This window comes from Octopus sinensis, linkage group LG4 (assembly GCF_006345805.1).
Source record: "Octopus sinensis linkage group LG4, ASM634580v1, whole genome shotgun sequence".
NCBI classification, from domain to species: Eukaryota; Metazoa; Mollusca; class Cephalopoda; order Octopoda; family Octopodidae; genus Octopus; species Octopus sinensis.
This window is the reverse complement of record NC_043000.1, coordinates 125622069-125637837: the sequence shown is the minus strand read 5'-3', so window position 1 is coordinate 125637837 and position 15769 is coordinate 125622069. Positions and strand designations below refer to the sequence as shown.

The window sequence follows — 15769 nt, the reverse complement described above, 5'->3', positions numbered from 1 at the left end:
TATATATATATCAGAAAACTGGAAGTAAAAGTCTGCCTTTCATCAATAACCCTTTAACCCTTTCGATACAAACCTGCCTGAGGCATTTCAGAAGGGAAGTGAAAAACTTTTTCTCATTCACCAACTTCAAATGCAATTCTAAAAAAATAATCAACATAAATTTGTTTTAGATTCATACCCTTATGCAACTTAACAGCACTTAGGTTGATTGGTAGCTGTACATTATAAATATTTCATCATCAATACTGTTTGTCAGGTAATATAAAAATATTTTTGTTTTAAACGGTCTGCCACGCTACTTGAAACCAAATTCCTAAATAATGTTATTAATGATAAAAAAATAAAACAAAGCAAAAAAAAAGAAAGAAAAAAAACCAATCTGTAGTTCAGAGATAAATATGAGATGCCAAATCAAATCATACTGGTTACAGACAGACTTCAATAATTTCTAAACATCATCATCTATCTAATACTAATTCTTTTTATTACTTGTCTAGTGTTTTATATTGAAAAGATGAGTTGTTTAGAATGGGGGGGGGATGAAAAAAAACCAAAAAAGACAGAGATGTAAAATCTTTAATTGCTTGTTTCAGACAGCTCAAAAAAATTTGTAAGATTTTGGAGGGTTAATTCAGATTAATCTAACTAGAAAGCAAATAACACTCTCATATCTTACAAAAGGAAGAGTGTATTGGATAATGTATTCTTACATATGATAAAGATGGGATGGTCATGGCTGGAATGCCTTTGATCAGAGATCTGCTTGATCAAGGTTAACTAGAGACGTTTTTTATAACAATATCTTGACTGAAGCTTTGTCAAGAGCAATAAAGCTTTACATTACAGTTAGTTAAGTAGCAATACTACAGCAGAGCAAGCAGAAGGATTAGATGGCCTTGCAAACAAGAAGTGTATAAAACAGCATTTATTTACAGATTCAGATATCGGGTAAAAAAAGAAAAAAGGTTACAGTAGTAACATCTCATGAAATGTAGGAGGTGGATATGTGTGGAATAAATTAAATTTATTTAAAAAACAAACATATTTTACAAGGTAAAATTATAAAATTAACTAGAGCACAAAACTCATTAATATAAGTATCATAAATATAATTATAGGTGATGATTTGGCATAAAAGCATCAAATATAATGTCTAGCAGTATTTGTTCCAAAATTGTGTATATTAGGTTCAAATCCTGCTGAGGGCCACTTTACCTTTCATCCATTCAGAATCAATATAAAAAAATTACTAAACTAGGGGAAGAGATTGGGAGAAACTAGGAACACCAGACCAGATGTTTTGTGGCATTTGTTCTGGTTCTTTGCGTTCCGAGTTCAAATTCCCTGGAACAAGTTGTCAGTTTGAGGTAGGGTTACTCATTTACAGTTCAGTGAATGTGGAATGAAGTGTTTTGCTCAAGAACACAACATACCACCTACTCCAGGAAATGAAACCACAGTCTAGAGATCATGCATGCCAGACCCTAACCACAAGACCACACTCCTTCACTGTATGATGACACCAATTAATAGGGTTTGTTCAACTGGAAAAGGAATTCAGTACAATGTAGTCATGTGAGGCATATGGCTGGTCTGTCTTCAAAATATTTAAAATAAGGATAGCAAGAGTTAGGACCTCTAACATATTTAACAAGGAAATAATAGCTCAGAGCTATCAATATCTAACCTTCTCTACTCTTTACCCCAATTAATTCTCCCCCACCTCCTGCAAAATGATCTCTTTTGGCTTCTTGGTCTAATCATACAGGTCATATTGTTATGTCACACCAATTATATTAACAGGACTGACATCAGTTGTTAGTATTGTGCACAGTCTGGTTAGTGACAGTGTGCAAGTATATCAGGACTCCAGTAGCAGCAGCAATCTTTTCATATCATACTCAGTCTCTCAAATTTTAACAAAAGGACCTGATATGCTCGGCTATAAGTTGCACTTTTTCCCCTGAAATTTTCACTGAAAGTTGGGGGTGTAACTTATAATTACTTCCTATAAAAAAATCTTCAGATATTTTCAATCTACAAGCCACATCTGAAGTACCAACACTTGGAATAACTGAAAAATCCATATCGCTAATTCCGAAGCTGAGAAGTAGACAGAAGATGATTCTTAGATCGTTATCATCATCATCATTTAACGTCCGCTTCCCATGCTAACATGGGTTGGACAAAACAATGTGTGATGCTTACAACACCTAGGTTTCCCAAGCGGTCACCCATCTAAGTACTAACAAGGCTCGACGTTGCTTAACTTCGGTGATTGGACGAGAACTGGTGCTTTCAACGTGATATGGCCGTTAGCATAAAATAAACAATTAATTTTAAAAACGTGAGTTTAATGCTTGTTTGTTTTTGTACCGTACCCGTTTTTTTTAATTCAACACCATGTTGTTAACATGAAGAGAAAGAAGAATTCGTATGATATTACTTTCAAGCTGAATGTTGTTGAATACACAAAGTTGCATTCAAATCGAACTGCAGAAAGAGAATAGTTGCAAGTCATCTTCAACTTACTGTGAGCTCAGTTACCGAACAACAACTAAGTTGGCGTGATTCCTAATCAAACTTTGCTCTCCACCATCAAAAAATTCGTTGTGACTTATAGTCGGGTCAGTGATAAAATTCCTAATTTGAACTTTGCCTTATAGGCAACGGTGCTTTATAGTCAAGTATATATGGTAGTCATGGTGATACACCATACAGAAAACCTATCCAGCCTATGCCAGGCTAGAGAGAGAGGGATTATAAAATATTGAAAGTAAATTTTGGTAAAAGGCCAGCAAATATGGGGAGTGGGACGCTAGTCAATTACATCAACCCCAGTACTCAACTGGTCCTTATTTTATTAACCCTGAAAGGTTGAAAAGCAAAGTTGACCTTGGCAGAATTTGAACTCAGACCATATAGAAGGATGAAATGCTGCTAAGCATTTTGCCTGGTGTGCGAATAACTCTGCCAGCTTGATACCTCAAATGGATTATGAAATATTGGTTTCAAATTTTGGCGCAAGGTCAGCAATATTGGGGGAGGGGTAAATAGATTGCACTGACCCCAGTGTTCAGCTGGTGCTTATTATTTCACTGACCCGGAAAGGATGAAAGGTAAAGCTGACCTCGACAGGATTTGAACTCAGGATGGATGACATACCATTAAGCCTTTTGTCAGACACACTGCCTTAAAGGGATTATATGATATTGACGGCAATAATGCTTGTATTCAGGCCATTCACTAATGGCTGAAACTGAACAGAGATAAAGCTAATAATAATTAATATAACTCAGGAAATTATCCTGTTTTGTACAGAGGAGAAAGTTATAAGTAATTTCACAATATATCAGGAAAAGTGATGATGAATCAATAATGTTGACTGTGTTTAAGAAAGAGAAAGCCTTTGTTAACAAAGCAATGGTCGATGGATAAGTGATAGAATGGCTTGTAGGGTTCCTTGTTACTTGTCTAATTACTCGAGTATAATTGAATGAATTTATCTACGGATATTCTAGTTTTAAAAATCCATATTAGTTGAGTGATAGCAGCATTGTTTGCTTTCATGGAGATATCTTGGAATATTACATAATACAATCAGATATTTCTTATATAATTGATTGAAAATCCAATGTGTGTGTGTGTGAGTGTGTGTGCATGCGTGCGTGCGTGTGCATGTGTGCTCACATAACGCTGAAAATTTATAAGAAATAAGCCTTTCAGATATTAAGAGTATTTCTGATATTCTCAAGTATAGTTCTCCTTTCTTCCTCACAGCTAAATTGAATTATTTTCCAAGAATTATCAACTCCTCAACAGAAAATCCAGTTATGCAGTTTATGTCCTAGTATGAACCAACAAGAGAATCTCTATGAAGTTGTTTGATCTGCAAGAAATAGCAGCCAGACTTCATAAAACCTTATTCTATCATCTGGAAAAGAGACACATGCAACGGTTAATGAAGCCCTGGATACATAACGCCCTAGATGAGGACAGGATGGCCATGGATGGAACATCTTCGGTTATAGGTCTATTCAGCCAACACTGACCTTGACCTGAAACTCAACTATAACAAAAACTTCCTGGCTGCAAGATAGTTAAATACAGCCTTTTGTTAGACATAGATGGCATTTTCCATTACAGGAGCCATAAATACTGTTAAAGAGACAAAGCATAATCATATAACAATTGTTTTAGCAGAATAATGTTTCATTCAAAGCAATATCTAAAATTAGCTCTATCGCTTCCTACATCTCATCTCCTGGTTTGTTTACATAACAAACATCCATAATATTTTAGTTGTTTTGCATTATGTTGCTAACTAAGTCTTATACTGGCGCAGAGCCACAAATTTTGGCGGGAGGAAGGTGTATTGTCATGCCTCATAAATTAGTTTAACCCTCAACCAACTGAGTAAAAAAAGTAAATCTGACCCATGTGGAATTTCAATTCACATCGTCGTAGAAGAACCAGATTAAACGGTAAGGTATTAGAGGCTGGCACTATTGTTTCCTCCAAATCACTGTTCCTGAGGTGAGTTAATTAAACAATGTAATAATATAACCAAAATTAAACTAAATACCATAAAATCTTCTAACGAACTAGTGCAAATATTTATCTAAACTAGGACATAATTTCAGGATGTAAAGACACACAGACAGATAATATAACTTTTTAAAAAAAATTCCAGTGTTTACAACAGCTTTTGTTGAAAGTAATTATTTTTATAATTAGATATGACTAACCAACTAAGTAAAAAGTATAGCTGTGTGGTAAAGAAGTACACCTTACAAACACAGTTCCAGGTTCAATCTCAATGCATGATACTTTGGGCAAATTTCTTCTAATATAGCCTTGGGAGTATTACTGAGTGCAAGGAAAATGTGCAGAATCCTTTCAGATGCTTTCAGTTCCCTTTACTCATTTGTCTTGGGTTTTGCTTTTCTTTTTTGATAAATAAAAACAATCCAGATTCATCTGTGAAACATGGCATAGAACCTGTTTTTCTACCAGCCAAACCAATCATAGCACACAGGGTTCTAACTCTGCCAGCCATGTGCCTTGCTTAAGAGAACAACAAGAATAATTGTAGTGGTCAGGTTAGAATTGTCTGTACTTTTGGGTGTTGCTGGTAACACATATTAGGTGCAAAGTATGCCATAAGCCTGAAGAATGAAAAACATCATATGTCTCAAAGATTTATCATCTTCTACCTAGTGCATCAATCAAAACTAAAGGGTAGCTCTACAGAGGTATTACATACAAGACAGATTGGAGCCTGGTGCAGCCTTCTGGCTTGCCAGCCCTCAGCCAAACCACCCAATCCATGCCAGCATAGAAAGCAGACGTTAAACGATGATGATGTTGATGATGAAGACACCAACTTTATAATTGAAATTGATGCAAAATTATATGTATACACACACACGTGTGTGCGTGTTTTGTATGATACACATACATTCGTATCTACAATTTTAGCAGCAATGAAAATGTACACAATTGGTGATATCAGGAACTATCACTTTGTAAACTGTGGTATCAAGTGAAATTTATTGTGGTGATTTGTTCTCAGTGAATTATATTGTTCTAAAACCTAATCTAGTTCCAAACTGAGAACAGGTGTGTCATCAGGTGGGAGATGTATAATGAAACATTTACACTTTACAATATACAAAAGGTGCAGGCATGCATGTGTGTTTAAAAAGTTTACTTTGCAACCAATGAATTTTCTTAATGGAAATTGTGTGATAGATCATCTAATTATCATTTCCTGCCTGCTTTCTGTGCTGGCACAGGTCAGACGAGTTATCATAGATTCAGAGTCGGTTCTTAGAGTTGCTTCCCTCCTAGACAAGCTGGAGGCAAGTGTCATGTTTGTACATTCCATTTTTACATGGTTTCTAAGGTTGGATGCTCTTCCCAACACTAACTACATTACACAATGTACTAGGAATTGTTTATTGTGGCTTCAACATGGGAGAGGTTTTTATTCTCTTGATAAAACATAGTCCTCTCTATTCTGTATTGTCTCTGTTTGCCTAACACCTTACAAAGTGTACTGGGCACATCTCATTGTAGCACCGGTATGAAGTCACCTTATGTATATATCTGCCCATGCACAGGTCTGTGTTTACTGATATAAACTGGTGTTTAGTTTTATCTGAATGTTGAAACATCAACCTAGTAATTTGTTAAATAGGGTTCAATAAAATAAGTATTGGACTAGACTGGACTGGACTGGGATGTCATACAATTAGCTAAAACTTTTATGAAGATGGTGCCTCAGTATGCCCAAAGTTCAATAACTGAGACCAGTGTAAGGAATAAGGAATAAAAGAATACTATCATGAAGTAAAATGAAAGTGAAAGTAAAATGAAATTTACTTTCTTTCAGAAATTTCTGCACCCTAATAGAGGATGAAGACCACTCAACCATATTATGTTAATGGCAGAGACAAACAACAAGAAATTGAGGACCTATCAAAGTTAATGGAGGAACAGAGACACCTGGTGGGGCATGGTGAAATGTATCTATGTTGTGGCTGTTTGAAGAAGAATAATGGCAAATGCATGTTTTAAATGGCTATCAGGACTCTTCCATGGTGTAGAGGAATAAATACATGTGTATAAACCAAGTGATTGTAGATACAAAAGGATATCTGAAAGAGATTTCTTTCATCTAACACTTAAATCTGCCTCTGCCAATACTTTCTCATGCTAAACTGAACAATAAAGAAAGAAAGAAATGTTCCTGAGTATAAATCCAACATCAAGCAAAGGTGGAATGTTTTAACAGGCATCGAATAAAATGCACAGCGAAAGCAAAACAAATCTTCATGTTTAAATCCAACATTGATTCCATACCATAAAGGATTCAAACTTAAGTAGACAACGTAATAAAATGCATTGCACCGATAGTGTATTATGATAAAACCAGCTAATCCCCTTAACTTCAAGGTGTAATAAGATATTGGTATTAAATAGTCATAAAATCACATTCATCCTTCGGTAGTAATCAGATATGTTGTGTAGTTAGTATTGTCAATATCATATCAGTCTTACAAATATTTAGATAAAATCATTAGGAGTATGCATAATACACAGACATATGCACACAACTATGTGCGCGCACACACACATACAAACACACACACACACACTCTCTCTCTCTCTCTCACCATTGTGAGCTTCATTACTACATATTTGGTTACTTTATTTACATTATTTACATTTACATTCGGCGGATATTTGTCCTCATCTTGTTTGTTGTTAACACAACGTTTCGGCTGATATACCCTCAAGCTTTCTTCAGGTGTCTTGGGTTCTCATTCCTAAGGTTCGAAATTTCCCCAAGACACCTGAAGAAGGCTGGAGGGTATATCAGCCAAAATGTGTTAACAACAAACAAGATGAGGACAAATATCCGTCGAATGTAAATAATGTACATAATTCCTCATCTCTTAAATATAGAACTATATTTGGTTACTGCTTGTTATTTTTACATGTTATATCAGTTCCAGCATATCCATAGTTTTAATCCTAGCTTATCAAACCACGAAAATGAAAAAAAACCTAAATATTAAACTGTTAAGACTATGGGCTCAAGTTCCTTAAGAATAACCTCAATGAATTAATCAAAGTTTGTTTTATTTGGTGTCAAACTATAAGGGAAATATTTATTGATCCAATGTTAATCTTAATTGAACAACATCGAAAAGCAAAATCCAGACAAAAACACATGTGAGTGTGTGTCTGTGTGGTGGGGTTGAATAATTACAGTAAGATGATTTTTCAGACACACAGTAATAAGTGAAAATGCAGAAATTATTATTGCAAGTCAGATTATGGTAGTAAAATCATTATTCAAAAGTGTCAACAAAGGTGACATGGATTCAATTCCCAATAAGAATTAAAGGTGTAATATAATATTGGTATTATTTCACTTTTTATTCATCAAAGTCACTGGCGCTGAAACACTAACAAACATACTTCAGCCTCTGACCTACAGGTGTGTTGTCTCTGCTCTCTATCTTTTCTGTCATTACTATGATAGCCTCTGTTCCTTGGAGCTGGATAGCCCCTTATATATACCATTCAGGTATTCTTGACTACCTTATTTCTTCACCTCTTATCACCCTTGTGTAGTCTGACCCCCAGCTCCATGGCCCTACACTAATCACCTATACCCAGTTTTCTTCCTCTCCATATCACTGGCTCTTTGGAATCTTCAGCCCACTTATGCCCTTCCTGCAAGTGTTGATCAGCAACAGTTTAAATGGAACATTAATGGCATTGAGTTCACTGGCTTCAGAGGGCCTGCTACGGTCATGGGCCCTGTCTCTTCCTCCAGGTTTAGCAAGTAATTAAAAAACGTGTAGGAATGGCTATTTAGTTTAGAGGCTTACTTTTCAACTATGTGGCTTCAGATTCAGTCCACTGCACAGAATCTTGAGTGAATGTCTGTCACAAAAGCCTTGGGTTGACCAATGCCTTCTAAGTGAATCTGGCAGATAGAAACTACGTGAAAGGTCATCGTATTTATATATGTGTGTGTTTGTGTGTGTGTGTGTGTGTGTGTGTGTGCATGTCCATGTGTATACATGTGTATATGAGTGTGTTTCTTTGTGTTTGTCCACACTTGACAACCAATGTTGGTTTGTTTATACCCCGTAACTTAGAAGTTTGGGAAAGAGTCTGATAGAATAAGTACCAAACTAAAAAGTAAGCACTGGTGTTGATATAATCAACTGAACCCTTCATGGTGGTGCACCAGCATGGCCAGAGTCCAATGACTGAAACAAGTAAAAAGAATTTTTAAAACTGTTTAAATGCCCCTCGACCTCATCAGTGTCAGATGGCCTGTGAAAATGTTGAGCATTATCTCTTCATTGAGATTTTAAAAAGTTTTTGATATTAATCCCAGATTAATCCAGATGAAAGAGATTTATTGACTGAAGGCATTCTAACCATGGCTACTACACCCTTTTGAATATCAGGAACTACATCATCAAATGCGTCCTTCTTTATTTAAGATGATAGTGTGTGATTGAGGAAGATCTGGCAGTTATTTATAGTCATTCAAGTAGCCTCATATAGGCTCTTTCATAGGCTAAATTATAAAAGTGTTATAAAAACATCATGTTAACATGTATTTACTATTCAACTCTTTATTACTTAGAGAAATGAAATCTACAAAATTTACAAGTTTGGTAGTTATGACATGAAATAGACCAACCCTGATAATACAGTTGAGATTAGTAAATGTTCAGTGGTTCCAGACAGTTGCTTTATAGCTGAACAACTACTCAGAAGAAATAAGTCTGGAATTTTATTTCACAGTGTTAATTAACTGTTGCCCGAATTTGAAGAGATAAATTTCTCATCTCTTATGAAACCAGATATATATTACATGAATTCTATTAAATGTATTATCTTCAACGGAGTTTAAAAAGTCATATCTTTGCTATCATATTTGCATAGCCATACAAGATATTTAACTCTACACTGAAGCAACAAAAGTGTTACGGACTACTTGTTCATTATCTATTGAAGATCCGATATGAATAGATGTTAATTTGATTTAACATCTGTTTTTTTCCCATGCTTGCATGAACTGCACAGCTTTGCCAGGCTTCAACTGTCACGGCCGGAAATATATAGACGTGTAGTAATATTATGTGAGCCATAACACATGTAAATGGATGTGATTCCCATTGCTAACCATTAAGCGTGTATCAGTAGATACAACAAACATAGAGAGGGAAAAATAAATGGAGAAAGAGAGTTTATGATGAAGAAACATAAATGCTTTTCAAAAGTAACTACAGCCTCATAAAATTAATCTTTTTTTATTATACATATATATTCCTTTATTTGCTGGAAACTTGTTCACTTTGCAATATCTTTTACACTGTTCAGATTTGGTTTCCATAGTTTTAACTTGATAAGAGACAATTTTCTCTCTTAATGCTTGTCTATTGTAAATGACTTCTCTACAAAAGCCTGGAACCTATTCTCTGCAACTTTGTGACACGGACCAAGATGAGAAGAATATTAAGATTGTATATTAAATACAGAAATAGACTAGACAGGTGATCACTACTAGCATAAACAGCTTTCAAGTGGAATACTGAATAGAAATACCCATAAATTAGCTACTGACAAAAACCATTGTGTATTGATGTATTGGTACTGAAAGTACAGCTTATTTCTTTAAGAATGTGTATTGTTCTGAATAAAAGTTTACAAGTCATTAAATTAGTTGTTTTTTTGTGTGTGTGTGTGTTAATCTGGTTAGTTTCAGAAATTAAGACAATGCCCATAGCCTTTTCTCATCTCTCTATACAAAAAGATAATTATTTCAAATTTTTGCCACAAGGGCAGTTTGGGGGAGGTAGGGATGAGTCAATTACATTGACCCCATTGTTCAACTTGTTTTATTGACCCTAAAAGGATGAAAGGCAAAGTTGACCTTGGTGGAATTTGAACACAGAATGTAGCAATGGGCAAAATACTGCTAAGCATTTTGTCCAGCATGCAAATGATTCTGCCAGCCTGCTGCCTTGCTTATACAAGAAAATAATGAGAGCAACTGATAAAGTCAGGGGGAATAATGCTCTGAGATCCTGCAGATGAATGGCTAAAGGTGAAAAGAGATCAGAAAAGAGAGTGGGTGGGAAAATATGGTTCTGAAGAAACAAGATTAGCAAAGTGTTTTGAACAAAATAAGATATTGTGGGATAAAAGGTGCATCTAATACTTTCTTAAAGGCAAAGTTGCAAACAAGCCATTTTGTTATGATAAATAAATACATCAACAAATATAAACAGAAGAAATTTCAGAAAACTAAGGGAAACTTGTTTTATGTTGTTTAAAATGTTTTATCTTAAGAATGAAAACTAAATTCAACAACTGAGATTAAAAATATTTTACTTTCCATAAAGGTGTACAAATGTTAATTATATTTGAATCAGATCAAAGACAAAAATATATATCTAATACATTGGGATGTGATAAAGTTTCTATTTATGTCTGCAAATGATGATGGTGATGACGTCGTTGTCATCTTCATCATCATCGTTTAATATCCATTTTCCAAGCTGGAATGGGTTGGATGGCTTCACAGTAACTGGTAAGGCTATGGGGCTGCACCAGGCTCCATAGCTTGCTTTGTTTTGAAGTCTGCATGTCTGAGTGTGGTTCCTAATGCCAATCATTTTACAGAGTGTACTAGGTGTATTTTACCTGGCACTAGTACCAGTGCTTTTTATGCAGCACCAAAAAGACAATAGAGCAATGGTGCCACATAAAAACATGATAAAAATCATGCACAGCAGCATGCTTTTCTATGGTGTATATACATTTAATATGATACACAAGTACTATTTTCATTTTCTAGCTTTGCCAATGTAATATATTTGTTAATTTTGTATTGCAACTGGTGAGCAATAGTGTCAGTGGTTATTGGTTTGTAATGGAGCAATCACTGGTTCACTGATGTTTGTATAAACATCATGATTGGTCAAACGAAATGAGATGGCAATGAAGTTTGTTCAATGTAGAATAATAAACAATAAAAAGTGATTTAGAATTGCAGTCACTCCTTTCCTTCCCTTCCCAACATTTATTATATTTTACACACAAACACACACACAATATATATGTGTATAATGTAACAACTGCAAGAGACTGAAGTCTCGTGTCGTGGACTTTTTAAACTGAAAGATCATCAAGAGTCGGGACAAAAATTAATGAAGTGATATGCAATACTATACAGGAACACACGGAAGGGAAAATGAAAAAAAGGATAGATTTACTTGCAAGTAATCAGAACAAGAGTAAGTGGGTCTTCAGTGAGCAGAGAGAGTGTTGTAAATTATGAAATAATTACATTCGAAAGCTATCGAATTTAACCTCCTCATTTTAACGAGAGAGAGAGAGAGAGAGAGAGAGAGAGAGAGATTGCTAATGCAATTAGTTTATGATGATTTCCAAGAAGACAACATGGTAGCAGGGTCAAGAGGTTTAATTGTCTCTAGTCATAAGTCTGAAAGTTGTTGTAATCTGCAAGATGAATGAGTTTATTTGCCTCACTCTACCTAGTTAACAACTAAGTATATTGAAAGAAAGTCACTTCTCTAACAATGTGTTCAAATCTCAAAGATGAATCCCACCTGTATTAGTTAGGTTTTTAGATTGTAAAACAGTAAGAAAACATCCGTAATCCAGATTTTCACAGAAAACATAATGTTCTGGAATGTTTGAGTTTAAATGTGCTCCTGAATTAATGTCCAGCCACAATGTTAAATACTGTGATAAACAATGTATCTTAGACAATTAGATCTCTTTTATTTCAATAAATCTCAATTATACCAATGAATGGTTGGTTGGCATCTTATCCTTCTCCACCTTCATTTTTGTCTTCATGTGGAACCTGAAGAAATGTGGTCTTGGCTAAAGATGAAAAGGCGTGTCTTCATTTCTTCTAATTGTATCCACTGCATAACCTCTTTCACCATAGCCACCAGGCAGGAAAAATGCAAGCTGTTTTTGTCTTCTACCATTCCTTTGGGAGGGAAAGGCAAGTGAAGAGAGAGAGAGAGAGAGGAGAGAGAGATGCCCCAGAGTAGATTTGTTGAAAGGTGGGTGAAAATAGAGAGTAAGGTCCAAGTAAATGTAAACCATGTGTAAGTGTGCCAGGGAATGCAAGCTGACAGAGGGCACATACCCTTCATAGGGTAATCATGGATTTTTAGATTCTTTTTATTGGCCCTTGGTGGTGGTGGCCCTCTTGCCTGAGGACCAGCACATACTGTATGTTGCATATATCATAATTGTGTCTGCTCATTCATCTGATTTCTGTAAAGCCCTTCTACCACCATCATTTTTGTAAGTGGCCCTTTTAATGTTGCCTCAACAGTCTTGCGGCATAAAAGAAAAGATAATGAATGGGTATTTAGCTGAAAGATGAATAAAGCACAAGGAATGGAGAAGAATCAAAGATATCAGAGTTGTATGATGTAAATTATCTGACTATTTGCAATGCAAATTTTAGGAAATTACCAGCTACTTGATCACCAAACAATCAAGCTAAATAGACTTTATACTGTCCAGGAAGCAGAGAGAGAACTTGGTTGTAAATACAAAGTTATTTCCTGCTGAAGAGTGTACCAGTCAACATAAATTAGTAATAAGCCATCTAGGAGGAAAAGCTCAAAGTCATAAGACAATTTTGAAAAGGAAGTTGAGAAAGCTGAAAGCAATCTCAGTTATATGGTAGACTCAGTGAAGTGTTAGGATTGATGAAAAGAGATACTGACTGACAACATGGACTGATGGGATTGATGACTGACAACAGAAGACAGATGACTTCTATAATTAGAACACAGATTACTTTTATAATTAGCGAAGAGTTAACCCATTGGCACTAAAACCAGCCATATAAGGCCCAAATATTCTACCTGTTTTATATTTAAACTGGCCAGATCTTACACCTACCCTACAATATCATTCGACAAATAATCAATCACATCATCAAAATCTCAGAGCTACAAGGCAATGCATGGTCAATTCAAAACAATATGAAAAAATAAGCAACACGTTTGACAGAGTAATCTGAATGCTAATGGGTTAAACTGAAACTAAGTTTCAATTTACCAATATTCTGTGATGAATAGAAAAGAGATGTAAGGTGTTGAGGTTTGTAAAGCAGAACATCAAAGTGAATTAAAGCAGTATTGAGGAAAGGTGTATGTGGAATGATAGTGGCCCACTATATTTGTCATAAAATGAAGAATTATTAGGAAACTATTTCTGGAGAGAGAATCACAGTTTTTCTTAGATAAGGGCAAGATGCTATATTTTTCATAGACTGACCTAAAGAAAAACTTTAACAGGGTATCACATATTGTAGTCAGCTAAAAAAGGGGTAAATCCCTATGGTCATGAATGACCATGGGATGCATCTAGAAAGTTCCCCTATGAGGCACAAGTCTGGCAAGATTGTTTATGGAAGACTAGCAGTTGCCCATGCATTACAACTCATTTCTACAGCTGAGTGAACTGAAGTAATGTGAAATAAAGTGTCTTGCTCAAGAAAATAACACAGAGCCCAGTTCAAGAATCGAACTCACAACCTCATGATTATGAGCCCAATGCTCTAACCACTGAGCCATGTGCATTCACTAGTTGCAAACAAAACTAGGTCAGATGGGTTTGTGGGAACAATGTAAGCCACATGCAGAGATGCTACCTGTTAGATAAGATTCAGCAAGGAATTCAACAAGCAGGAATGTGTTTTGTGAAGTATCATTTCTTAGCACCCTTAACTTTATTGTGGCTGTCCATGCCATAACAGAAATGCAATAGTTAAATGGTTAAACATAGTTCTAAATTCTGGATGGTAAGAGGCAGTGCGATAGCTGAAGATACATGTAACCTGTCATGTATATATGGATCTCAATCAGAACTACTGGCCTTGAATTTTTAGTTGTTTGATCAAATGATCAATCAAACTCAATAAACCACCATGTAAGTGGCTGAGTATTCCACAGACATGTTTACTCTTAATGTAATTCTCAAGTAGAAACAGCACAACACAGTGTAACAAGACTAAACCTTTGAATTTTGTGTACAATCCATCTGACAAGCTTCCTCATAGTTTCTGCTGATGCAATTTCACTTACAAGGCTTGGGCCAACCAGCATTTATGGTAAAAGATGCTTCCTGAAGAAGCTACCAAATGGAATTGAACCCTGGACCATGGACTTCTTTGAAACATGAACTTCTTAGCTATCTGGTCATACTGCACCTACACTATATATGTATATATGTATCTATATACATGTATGCATATATATATGTGTGTGTGTGTGTATATATGTCATCATCATCATCATCATCATCATTTAGCGTCCGTTTTCCATGCTAGCATGGGTTGGACAGTTCTACTGGGGTCTGTGAAGCCAGAAGGCTTCATCAGGCCCAGTCAAATCTGGCAGTGTTTCTACGGCTGGATGCCCTTCCTAACGCCAACCACTCCGTGAGTGTAGTGGGTGCTTTTTACGTGCCACCCGCACTGGTGCCAGACAGAGCTGGCAAACGGCCACGAACGGATGGTGCTTTTTATGTGCCACCGGCACGAGGGCCAGGCGAGGCTGGCAACGGACACGAAACGGGGCGGTGCTGGGGCAACGGTCGCGAAACGGAAAGTTCTCTTACATGCCACCGGCACTGGTAACACATCTGCAATTTCCATTGATCGATTCCATTCTGATCCTCACTTGCCTCAATGGGTCTTCACAAGCAGAGTTTCGACATGCCACCGGCACTGGTAGCACATCCGCAATTTCCATTGATCGATTTCGATTCTGATCCTCACTTGCCTCAACACGTCTTCACACAAGTAGAGTTTTGTGTCCCAAGAAGGGAAGGTATGCATACGTAGGCTGGCTCCATCCCATGTAGAAGGCACGGGTTGTGGACTCACTTGTCCTGCCGGGTCTTCTCGCGCACAGCACACTTCCAGAGGTCTCGGTCTCTAGTCATTTCCTCAGTGAGACCTAAAGTTCGAAGGTCGTGCTTCACCACCTCGTCCCAGTTTTCCTGGGTCTGCCTCTTCCACAGGTTCCCTCAACCGCTAGGTGGTGGCACTTTTTCACACAACTATCTTCATCCATTCTCGCCACATGACCATACCAGCGCAAACGTCTCTCTGCACACCACAACTGATGCTTCTTAGGTCCAGCTTTTTTCTCTCAAGGTACTT

The 15769-nt window shown here is 36.3% G+C and overlaps 1 protein-coding gene and 1 non-coding gene across 20 annotated transcripts in view; both read right to left on the bottom strand.

Moving 5' to 3' along the window:
• The window catches only part of LOC115211116 (kinesin-like protein KIF13B), a 772943-nt gene that overhangs the window by 483265 nt on the left and 273909 nt on the right, over positions 1-15769 (bottom strand). The window lies entirely within an intron of this gene.
• LOC115211236 lies at positions 2202-2320 on the bottom strand. Its single transcript, XR_003881556.1, has one exon. It is a non-coding gene; the product is annotated as a 5S ribosomal RNA (ribosomal RNA).